At 41.2% G+C, this 12,184-nt stretch overlaps 1 protein-coding gene across 1 annotated transcript in view; it reads left to right on the top strand.

The window, feature by feature from the left end:
• Positions 1-11,560: 11,560 nt before the first annotated feature.
• The window catches only part of LOC123629923 (coiled-coil domain-containing protein 144A-like), a 42,643-nt gene continuing 42,019 nt past the window's right edge, over positions 11,561-12,184 (top strand). The window contains exon 1 of the mRNA XM_045539286.1: positions 11,561-11,594. The gene's annotated coding sequence lies outside the window, so the exon portion shown is untranslated. The remainder of the gene's footprint in view (positions 11,595-12,184) is intronic.

The raw sequence follows: 12,184 nt of genomic DNA, 5'->3' as shown, positions 1-12,184 counted from the left end.
TTTTTATTAAGGCTTCTGTTTTTCGTTCTAGAATGTTGCACAACCAGGATTGACGAAGCCAAAGGCCACTTCTCAGCAACTCACGAAAAGTGGTAAGCTATTTCAAGACTGCCTATATTGTGTTCTTCCTTGTTAACTAATTACACATATTTTCATATACTCTTTATTTTTGCAGTACTAAAAGGCAAATATAATGGTGTGGGAACAGAAAAGGAAACCATGTTACAGGACGGTATTTCTCATCACCGAGATGTGGTTGAAAGCCTTCCGACGTCAGTCAAAGTCCAGGGCTTTCATGCTCGTTTCGTTGACACACATGGTCCTGGTCTGCAACCTGTCTTGATGTCTTCAACTGAGGAAGGTCACACAGAGGTAAGTTAGTTTAAGGAACCACAACAACAAAAACCCCTTCTTTTCCCCACGCTTTGTTCACATACCACCCCCTGACCCTCATCATGCTGACAAGCATCCTAGAAAGAAGTGGATGGCCTCAAGGTCATCATAGAAACCAGTGTAATCACAAGAGAGAGAGATGTACAGGATTGAGATTTATAAACTTTGGTGGGAGAAAACAATTCTTAGGGCTGCCACTGTGTGAGCAAAGAATTAGAAAGCAACCCAAAAGTGCTGCTCCACAAAGATGTGGATGGAGGAATGAATGAAGGGGAAGAATTCATGTGCGAAGGGCAAGATAAACGTAATGATTGAATAAGAGCGGCAATATGACAGATTAGTATAAAAACACCTCAGAAATAGTGGAGTTAAATGAGAGCAGGATCTCTCCACATTAAAAAATATGATGAAAATGCTTGTATTTCTTATTTTTATTTTTATTATTTTTTTTTTTGAGACAGCGGGCTAGAGTGCCGTGGCATCGGCCTAGCTCACAGCAACCTCAAAGTCCTGGACTCAAGCAATCCTCCTGCCTCAGCCTGTCAAGTGGCCGGGAGTACAGGCATGCGCCAATATGCCTGGCTAGTTTTTTCCTGTATATTTTTAGTTGTCCTGCTAATTTCTCTCTATTTTTAGTAGAGAGGGGGTCTTGCTCTTGCTGAGGCTGGTCTGGAACTCCTGAGCTCAGAGGATCCACCAGCCTGGGCCTCCCAGAGTGCTAGATGGAAATGCTTTTAAATGCAAATTAAGACTCGGGGAGGTGGGGCGGGAGGGGATGGAGGTATGACTGCATGGTGAGTGCCAGGCACACTGTCTGGAGAATGGACACGCTTGGGGCTCTGACTCAGGGGGATGGGCGGGACATGGACAATGTATATAATAACCTGAACTTATGTACCCCCGTGATGAACCGAAATAAAAAATAAATCAATAAAAATAAAAATAAATGCAAATTAAGAAACGAGAGACAGTCAGTGCAAAAGATTCTTCAGAACGACATATCCCTGATGTTAATGAAGGACTGAAAGAGAGTTTGAGATGATTGTCATGAACATTAATCAGCTGGGCATTTTAAAATTGCTAGAAGAGGATAATTTGAATGTTGCTAGCATATAGAGAAGAGAATCATTTAAGGTTCTACTCAAATGAATGTTTCAAATTATCACATGTTAGTCCTCATATGTGTACACCTAGTGAGCATCAATTAGAATCCATGTGGGAAGTAAGGAAAAGTTAATCCTCACTTCTTTTCAATTTAGTAAAGTGATGTCTTGTATTGAATCTAGTAAAATCTCTGTCCTACGTGATGCAAAGTAGTTTTGACTCTTTTGTTTCTTGGTAAACGTGTCCAACTTAGTGTTCAGTCATTCCATCAGTTACCTAAGTAATTTATCTTATTGTTTGATATAATCTTGGTGGCTGTTTTAGATCTTTTGGAGAATAAGGAGAGAGAAATAAATAAGCCTTTGATTGGATATCTTTGTTAACGAAAATTGAAATGTGAGGTTATATACAGGAGGTTCTCAGTCTGTTTCGATGAAATCAGAAAAGCAATTTTGAGCCACAACCCTCTTAGAGAAATCAGTGCAGCGATTATTTCTTTCTGGAGTTACTCTGATCTGTCTTGTGGCAACAATATCGGTACCTAACGGCCACCTGTATGTACACATGCCACGTGAACGTAAACAGAATTGTCGATTGCTTGCTCACATAAACTACCTTTTATCACAGAAACATGCTGAAGGCATGGTTTCCAAAGGAGTATACAAAATCATATCTGGGCGATGATTTTTTAATTTTAAAAATATCTCGCGCTAAGGGCATGATTTATAGTGTTCCCGGGAAGCTTTGTGAACTTTCGTATTCACAGTTGTTCCACCTGGCCTGTACAGTCATTCATCTCTGAAACTGAGGAACCCTGTACATTTGACATTTCAGTCAAATTCTTCTGTCTTCCTAGGCACATTGGGTCCCCCTTGACAGTCGTAGGTGTACCTGAAGGTTTTTAATCTTCAACGTGGATAGTCCTGGCTTTACTTTTCTTCATACTAGATGCTCTCTCCCACTCTTAACTACTACCCTATCTGGCATAAAGCGGAAATTAGAGCTATTAGTATGTCCTCTACCGGGGCAGAAGGAAAAGCACGTGAAATTCAACATAGAGTATTATGTTTCCTTTTTACATTATAGTAGCACTTAAAGATGCCTCCTAATTCTGTAATCACACAAATGGAGAAGGAGGTCTTCTACAGTTTAACACTCATCAGATAAATTTTTACAAAGGAATCCTCTTGAACTGGCATTTTGAAACAGTGTTGTAGAATTCAGCCATTTCGTTTCATTTCATTTAAACATGCATATCCCGGCAATTTTCTGGAAGTAAATATTTGCGTATATAAATAAAAGTATATTTCATATCCTTGAATCAAACACTGAGTTATGTAATTGAAAAATTGCATCCCGTCTCTTATTTCCCTCCTCTCCTTATCCTTCTAGAATTAGCGAGTTCTTTCTATGTTTGCCTTATTGAATTCTGCCACTTTTGTATGGTTTTCAAATATTTACCTTCATAACTCCAGATAATTTTCCCGAGTAAGCTTACCGATTCCTACGCCCAGTGTGTTTACCCAGCTCTGTGTTGTGCATCACGTCCGCTGGGTGCCTCAGCTTTGACGCATTGCCAGGTGAAGCTGTCCTTGACCCTTGTCTGAGTCTTCCTGACTGTCCCTAATATACTCCGACATCTGGCTTCTTCACCCCAGTAAACAACCCCGAATAAATAGCAGTGAAAGACTCAAGCAGGAACAGTCCAGCTCTCCAGTCCTCCCCCCAGTCGCCAAATCTGTCATTCACCAAGTTCTGTATCTTCTACCTGCTCACCATTTTTCCTATCTTATTACGCTTACTCACTCTCTGACTTATGATGTTGGAAGACTGTTTTCTGGATTCCCGCCCCCCACCCCCGCTTGCTAGGTTCATTTAGCTTTCCATGGCTGCCTGGGTGACCTTTCAAAATATATTTGTGAAGATGTAAGTCATCTCCTCATTGAGGGGATGCTCATTCCATGACTGATTCTCCCGTTTTCCCTCTCCATCCCGCTTCCTATAGCTGTTTTGCAGTTTTACCACATTATTTTGCTTCCCCTATTTGCCTGGTTGCTTCCTTGTCCTTGGGCTGATCCCACATGTCAAGAAATTCTTCACACCTTCGGTCTGTATTTTGTGTGCCTTTCAAAATCCATTCCTCTCTTTGTAGCGTTTCTGGAGTTTCCCAGTTAGAACGGACTGTTCGCTCCTTTGTGCCCTCACTAGACTTTGTTCAGTCCGTTTGTCGAACTGGTGACTTAGTGACTTACCCATTTGTCTTCTTATTTGCTTCCGTACATCTCAAGTCCCGCTTGAATATCAGGCAGAATCTGCCTTCTGTTCATATGTTCCGCTTTGTCCCAGAATGTTGCCCATGATTTGGCAGACACAGTGACTGTGTGTTATCTGACTGAGTGAGTGGGTGAGTGAGAGAATAAATACAATGTGTTCTGAAGTGCGTTTCTTTTTTTTTTTTACAGGAGGAGACAACAAAGCCAGCAGGTTTCAGAGAGGAAAATGGTATGAGTATTATTGAAAATGCTCCACGAGAGCAAAAAAGTAATGTCAGTTATACTGTAACGCGTGAAAATAGCAGAAGCGGTAAATCAGTGAATATCTCTGAGATTTTTCCGTGCGTAAATACTGTTATAAAGGCACCAGTTAATGTATGTGGTTTCAAATGTAACCACCATTTCCTGTAATTAGTTTTCTTTTCTTGTATTCCTTCATACGGCCTAGCTTTTGTTCTTTTAATCTGCATCAATTCTGAAATAATTTTTTGCTATTAATTTTATTGCATCTAAATAAAAGTGAATGGCAGTAGACTTGTGTAGGTATTTGAAACATCCAGTCACACATGTTCTCATAAATGACTCTGTGAATGACATTTTACAGCTAAGATGTCCTTGTTAACGTCTGGACCGAAGGAACAGGAAGCGTCGTCACCTTGGGATTGGGATTCGGAGGTACTGTGTTTTGTTGTTGTTGTTGTTATGCTGTTAAAATCTAAGCATTGAGTGAAGTTAAAATCCAAGAAGGGGTAGTGTGATGTCACAGTCTGACCTCTGCATTTGCATAAAAGGGCTGATCGTCTTACCATTTTCAGCTTATAGGTCAGAAAATAAGGGTGTGCTGAGGACATGACAGCTGTGCAGTATAATTCTGCTCGTTTGCTGCATAGTTTTAAGAGGCCATCATACTGTAGGGTAAAAACTAAGGCTTAGAAGTGGGAAAGAATCAATTTGGGCTTTGAAGTATGCTGACCTACAAGCTAAAGAATTCTTCCGGGTCAAGCCGTGGCCAAACGTTAAATTGCATGGTACATGTGAACGTGTGAAAGGTCCAATGACATTCAAAGAGAAAGAGTTTGGAGTAGCATGTTTTGGAAGCTGGAATTAACAAAGATAGTGCCTGAAACCTGAAGATTTTAAAATGTTGGGTAGTCAAGTCAAGATGTTGAGGAAAGAGGAGATGGAAAAGTGTGAGGAATAGTAAATGCGTGAGAGTTTAATAACAGCAATTCTATTTAGTGATATTTTGATGAGTAGAATTTGTTTTCAAAAACAAAATGCGCTAAATAGATTTGTGGCTGCTGTGCTTTTACAAGGGTAGGTAGGAACTAGTGACGCCGTATATAGTAAGGGGACAGCTGTGGAAAGAGCTTGACCTCTTAGATAGAAGCAGCTGCTGCACAGTGGTACCTGGACGGAGGAGAAGTCAGGTGACACGTTAGCATCCTGGTTATGTCACTGATTACACTAGGCATGAAATCTGAGGGAACTGCCAGGGCTGTGCCAGCAGCGGTGGACAGAAGAGGGAGGGAGGAGCAAGATGAGAAGGGTCTACAAGAATGAGACCTGTCATTCTTGACACCTGTGTCTCAAGGAGCCCTTCTGGGATTCGGTGCTGTCCTCTCACATGTAGGCAGCCTGCCCAGAATGTGCCAGCTGTGAGATCGCTCAGGTCCCCGAGATTCACTGGTGCCCTCTGGCTGCTGCAGTCTGAGTGGGTTGTGTAGCACATTTGTGTCGGTTCCAGTGAAATGAGAAACTGAAGGGCTGAAGCTCCCTGGGCAGCACAGAGGCACACAATGGGTGCGAAAGCAGTATGGTGCCCACCCCGTGGGCTGTGGTCTGTGGGGAGGGAGAAGGACCTCCAGGGTGCCAGCGGCCTTGTGCTCTGTGCTCAGGAAGCTCCCAGTTCCCTGAGGGCAGCAGCGCTTGGGCTCCTGAGGACAGAGGGGCTGTCTGACAGTTTGGGGGCCTGCAGACTGCCAGAGGTGTGAGGGGAGGAAAAACAAACCTCCCCACCTACCCTTTCCGTGGGGCTCCCAGGTCCTCCGGGGTCTCTCTCTGCCAGAACGTTGCTCCTTCCTGTTCTGCCCTGCGACTTCTTCCCGTGGGATCTGTGGTGGGTTCTGGCACTGTGTCCTTAGAATTACACCTGGGGTGTGCCTTACCATCTGAGACTTTCTGTTCTTCCTCGTAGGATCCGGTGCCCGATATCTGTAGTCAGCCATTCTGCCCGTATTCCCCTCTGTGCTCTTTCTAGTGAGGGTTTCTGAAGATATCTTTAAGACAGGATATCATTACAAGCCGCACATTACTGTTTGGAATTCTCATTACCCATTTTTTTTTTTTTCTTTTTTCTCCTAGGAGAAACTGATGGAATGCTTCTGTTTCTATTTTTCTCTTTTTGTATTTATAAGTTTACAGCTTTCAGATAGTGGTATGTGACCATGTTTCACTACTTGAATGGCTCATTTTATAGCAATAAATTAAAGTCTACAAAAGTGGAGACAAAAAGTAACTGTCACGTAAATGTTAGTCAGTATTATTGTGGATGTGCTATGAACAGAAGTCTCTGTTATAGATCCTATTGTGCTGAATGTCTTTTCTTTTCTTTCTTGATTTACGTTCATAATTGAGTGGAAATGTTTCTTGTTTTTGTTTGTGTGTTCATCCATGTGCCCGCAGCTTTTGAAATGGTTTCACACCCACCTAAATTTTCCTTGCAGGAGACGTTTCTTCAGTGTCTGTCTCTTCATTCCCTCTCTGCCTCCGTATTTAGTTACAGGTTTCTTTGTAGTAGCTATGTGTGCCTTTCTTTCTTCCATCAGTGCCCTATGAGCTTTATTAATGTTTATTTCTCTCTTTCTTGCAAAGACCTGAGTGGGCACAATCATTTCTCTGTAGCTTTTTGTCAAACAAGATAGAAGTGTCTTATACTACTTTTAATCTCCATCCTTTTGGGTAAGGTACTAGTAAAAACTAAACTCCCACATACTCATGGGCAAGAGATAATTCATACAAATATAAATCACGTGGATGGATGTAAAAATATAACACATGATGACTGTAAGTTCCTTAATGTTAGTTGTTTCAGAAATGCTCTCAACTATGTCGGAAAATTTTTGTCCTCGGTTATTCTGGTTAAGAAAATACTCTAAATGAATCATAGTGTTTGTATAGTAATGAAGTAGGCATGAGGGGGATAATATTTTGAGGACATCTGTATTAGCTCCCATAACGCTCTCCCCACACGACGATATGTGTTAAATAATGACAGAATTGAGTGTTGGGTCTACATTGAAGTGATTCCACAAGCTGTGCACGTTGTGTTGATTCGTCTGGTAATGGCGAACATTACACTTGAGTTACCCGTGTTGATACTCATTTTTATTAAGGCTTCTGTTTTTCGTTCTAGAATGTTGCACAACCAGGATTGACGAAGCCAAAGGCCACTTCTCAGCAACTCACGAAAAGTGGTAAGCTATTTCAAGACTGCCTATATTGTGTTCTTCCTTGTTAACTAATTACACATATTTTCATATACTCTTTATTTTTGCAGTACTAAAAGGCAAATATAATGGTGTGGGAACAGAAAAGGAAACCATGTTACAGGACGGTATTTCTCATCACCGAGATGTGGTTGAAAGCCTTCCGACGTCAGTCAAAGTCCAGGGCTTTCATGCTCGTTTCGTTGACACACATGGTCCTGGTCTGCAACCTGTCTTGATGTCTTCAACTGAGGAAGGTCACACAGAGGTAAGTTAGTTTAAGGAACCACAACAACAAAAACCCCTTCTTTTCCCCACGCTTTGTTCACATACCACCCCCTGACCCTCATCATGCTGACAAGCATCCTAGAAAGAAGTGGATGGCCTCAAGGTCATCATAGAAACCAGTGTAATCACAAGAGAGAGAGATGTACAGGATTGAGATTTATAAACTTTGGTGGGAGAAAACAATTCTTAGGGCTGCCACTGTGTGAGCAAAGAATTAGAAAGCAACCCAAAAGTGCTGCTCCACAAAGATGTGGATGGAGGAATGAATGAAGGGGAAGAATTCATGTGCGAAGGGCAAGATAAACGTAATGATTGAATAAGAGCGGCAATATGACAGATTAGTATAAAAACACCTCAGAAATAGTGGAGTTAAATGAGAGCAGGATCTCTCCACATTAAAAAATATGATGAAAATGCTTGTATTTCTTATTTTTATGTTTATTATTTTTTTTTTGAGACAGCGGGCTAGAGTGCCGTGGCATCGGCCTAGCTCACAGCAACCTCAAAGTCCTGGACTCAAGCAATCCTCCTGCCTCAGCCTGTCAAGTGGCCGGGAGTACAGGCATGCGCCAATATGCCTGGCTAGTTTTTTCCTGTATATTTTTAGTTGTCCTGCTAATTTCTCTCTATTTTTAGTAGAGAGGGGGTCTTGCTCTTGCTGAGGCTGGTCTGGAACTCCTGAGCTCAGAGGATCCACCAGCCTGGGCCTCCCAGAGTGCTAGATGGAAATGCTTTTAAATGCAAATTAAGACTCGGGGAGGTGGGGTGGGAGGGGATGGAGGTATGACTGCATGGTGAGTGCCAGGCACACTGTCTGGAGAATGGACACGCTTGGGGCTCTGACTCAGGGGGATGGGCGGGACATGGACAATGTATATAACCTGAACTTATGTACCCCCGTGATGAACCGAAATAAAAAATAAATCAATAAAAATAAAAATAAATGCAAATTAAGAAACGAGAGACAGTCAGTGCAAAAGATTCTTCAGAACGACATATCCCTGATGTTAATGAAGGACTGAAAGAGAGTTTGAGATGATTGTCATGAACATTAATCAGCTGGGCATTTTAAAATTGCTAGAAGAGGATAATTTGAATGTTGCTAGCATATAGAGAAGAGAATCATTTAAGGTTCTACTCAAATGAATGTTTCAAATTATCACATGTTAGTCCTCATATGTGTACACCTAGTGAGCATCAATTAGAATCCATGTGGGAAGTAAGGAAAAGTTAATCCTCACTTCTTTTCAATTTAGTAAAGTGATGTCTTGTATTGAATCTAGTAAAATCTCTGTCCTACGTGATGCAAAGTAGTTTTGACTCTTTTGTTTCTTGGTAAACGTGTCCAACTTAGTGTTCAGTCATTCCATCAGTTACCTAAGTAATTTATCTTATTGTTTGATATAATCTTGGTGGCTGTTTTAGATCTTTTGGAGAATAAGGAGAGAGAAATAAATAAGCCTTTGATTGGATATCTTTGTTAACGAAAATTGAAATGTGAGGTTATATACAGGAGGTTCTCAGTCTGTTTCGATGAAATCAGAAAAGCAATTTTGAGCCACAACCCTCTTAGAGAAATCAGTGCAGCGATTATTTCTTTCTGGAGTTACTCTGATCTGTCTTGTGGCAACAATATCGGTACCTAACGGCCACCTGTATGTACACATGCCACGTGAACGTAAACAGAATTGTCGATTGCTTGCTCACATAAACTACCTTTTATCACAGAAACATGCTGAAGGCATGGTTTCCAAAGGAGTATACAAAATCATATCTGGGCGATGATTTTTTAATTTTAAAAATATCTCGCGCTAAGGGCATGATTTATAGTGTTCCCGGGAAGCTTTGTGAACTTTCGTATTCACAGTTGTTCCACCTGGCCTGTACAGTCATTCATCTCTGAAACTGAGGAACCCTGTACATTTGACATTTCAGTCAAATTCTTCTGTCTTCCTAGGCACATTGGGTCCCCCTTGACAGTCGTAGGTGTACCTGAAGGTTTTTAATCTTCAACGTGGATAGTCCTGGCTTTACTTTTCTTCATACTAGATGCTCTCTCCCACTCTTAACTACTACCCTATCTGGCATAAAGCGGAAATTAGAGCTATTAGTATGTCCTCTACCGGGGCAGAAGGAAAAGCACGTGAAATTCAACATAGAGTATTATGTTTCCTTTTTACATTATAGTAGCACTTAAAGATGCCTCCTAATTCTGTAATCACACAAATGGAGAAGGAGGTCTTCTACAGTTTAACACTCATCAGATAAATTTTTACAAAGGAATCCTCTTGAACTGGCATTTTGAAACAGTGTTGTAGAATTCAGCCATTTCGTTTCATTTCATTTAAACATGCATATCCCGGCAATTTTCTGGAAGTAAATATTTGCGTATATAAATAAAAGTATATTTCATATCCTTGAATCAAACACTGAGTTATGTAATTGAAAAATTGCATCCCGTCTCTTATTTCCCTCCTCTCCTTATCCTTCTAGAATTAGTGAGTTCTTTCTATGTTTGCCTTATTGAATTCTGCCACTTTTGTATGGTTTTCAAATATTTACCTTCATAACTCCAGATAATTTTCCCGAGTAAGCTTACCGATTCCTACGCCCAGTGTGTTTACCCAGCTCTGTGTTGTGCATCACGTCCGCTGGGTGCCTCAGCTTTGACGCATTGCCAGGTGAAGCTGTCCTTGACCCTTGTCTGAGTCTTCCTGACTGTCCCTAATATACTCCGACATCTGGCTTCTTCACCCCAGTAAACAACCCCGAATAAATAGCAGTGAAAGACTCAAGCAGGAACAGTCCAGCTCTCCAGTCCTCCCCCCAGTCGCCAAATCTGTCATTCACCAAGTTCTGTATCTTCTACCTGCTCACCATTTTTCCTATCTTATTACGCTTACTCACTCTCTGACTTATGATGTTGGAAGACTGTTTTCTGGATTCCCGCCCCCCACCCCCGCTTGCTAGGTTCATTTAGCTTTCCATGGCTGCCTGGGTGACCTTTCAAAATATATTTGTGAAGATGTAAGTCATCTCCTCATTGAGGGGATGCTCATTCCATGACTGATTCTCCCGTTTTCCCTCTCCATCCCGCTTCCTATAGCTGTTTTGCAGTTTTACCACATTATTTTGCTTTCCCTATTTGCCTGGTTGCTTCCTTGTCCTTGGGCTGATCCCACATGTCAAGAAATTCTTCACACCTTCGGTCTGTATTTTGTGTGCCTTTCAAAATCCATTCCTCTCTTTGTAGCGTTTCTGGAGTTTCCCAGTTAGAACGGACTGTTCGCTCCTTTGTGCCCTCACTAGACTTTGTTCAGTCCGTTTGTCGAACTGGTGACTTAGTGACTTACCCATTTGTCTTCTTATTTGCTTCCGTACATCTCAAGTCCCGCTTGAATATCAGGCAGAATCTGCCTTCTGTTCATATGTTCCGCTTTGTCCCAGAATGTTGCCCATGATTTGGCAGACACAGTGACTGTGTGTTATCTGACTGAGTGAGTGGGTGAGTGAGAGAATAAATACAATGTGTTCTGAAGTGCGTTTCTTTTTTTTTTTTACAGGAGGAGACAACAAAGCCAGCAGGTTTCAGAGAGGAAAATGGTATGAGTATTATTGAAAATGCTCCACGAGAGCAAAAAGTAATGTCAGTTATACTGTAACGCGTGAAAATAGCAGAAGCGGTAAATCAGTGAATATCTCTGAGATTTTTCCGTGCGTAAATACTGTTATAAAGGCACCAGTTAATGTATGTGGTTTCAAATGTAACCACCATTTCCTGTAATTAGTTTTCTTTTCTTGTATTCCTTCATACGGCCTAGCTTTTGTTCTTTTAATCTGCATCAATTCTGAAATAATTTTTTGCTATTAATTTTATTGCATCTAAATAAAAGTGAATGGCAGTAGACTTGTGTAGGTATTTGAAACATCCAGTCACACATGTTCTCATAAATGACTCTGTGAATGACATTTTACAGCTAAGATGTCCTTGTTAACGTCTGGACCGAAGGAACAGGAAGCGTCGTCACCTTGGGATTGGGATTCGGAGGTACTGTGTTTTGTTGTTGTTGTTGTTATGCTGTTAAAATCTAAGCATTGAGTGAAGTTAAAATCCAAGAAGGGGTAGTGTGATGTCACAGTCTGACCTCTGCATTTGCATAAAAGGGCTGATCGTCTTACCATTTTCAGCTTATAGGTCAGAAAATAAGGGTGTGCTGAGGACATGACAGCTGTGCAGTATAATTCTGCTCGTTTGCTGCATAGTTTTAAGAGGCCATCATACTGTAGGGTAAAAACTAAGGCTTAGAAGTGGGAAAGAATCAATTTGGGCTTTGAAGTATGCTGACCTACAAGCTAAAGAATTCTTCCGGGTCAAGCCGCGGCCAAACGTTAAATTGCATGGTACATGTGAACGTGTGAAAGGTCCAATGACATTCAAAGAGAAAGAGTTTGGAGTAGCATGTTTTGGAAGCTGGAATTAACAAAGATAGTGCCTGAAACCTGAAGATTTTAAAATTTTGGGTAGTCAAGTCAAGATGTTGAGGAAAGAGGAGATGGAAAAGTGTGAGGAATAGTAAATGCGTGAGAATTTAATAACAGCAATTCTATTTAGTGATATTTTGATGAGTAGAATTTGTT

The sequence above is a fragment of the Lemur catta genome, unplaced genomic scaffold (assembly GCF_020740605.2).
Source record: "Lemur catta isolate mLemCat1 unplaced genomic scaffold, mLemCat1.pri scaffold_63_ctg1, whole genome shotgun sequence".
Lineage (NCBI taxonomy): Eukaryota > Metazoa > Chordata > Mammalia > Primates > Lemuridae > Lemur > Lemur catta.
This window is presented reverse-complemented; position numbering and strand designations above follow the sequence as displayed.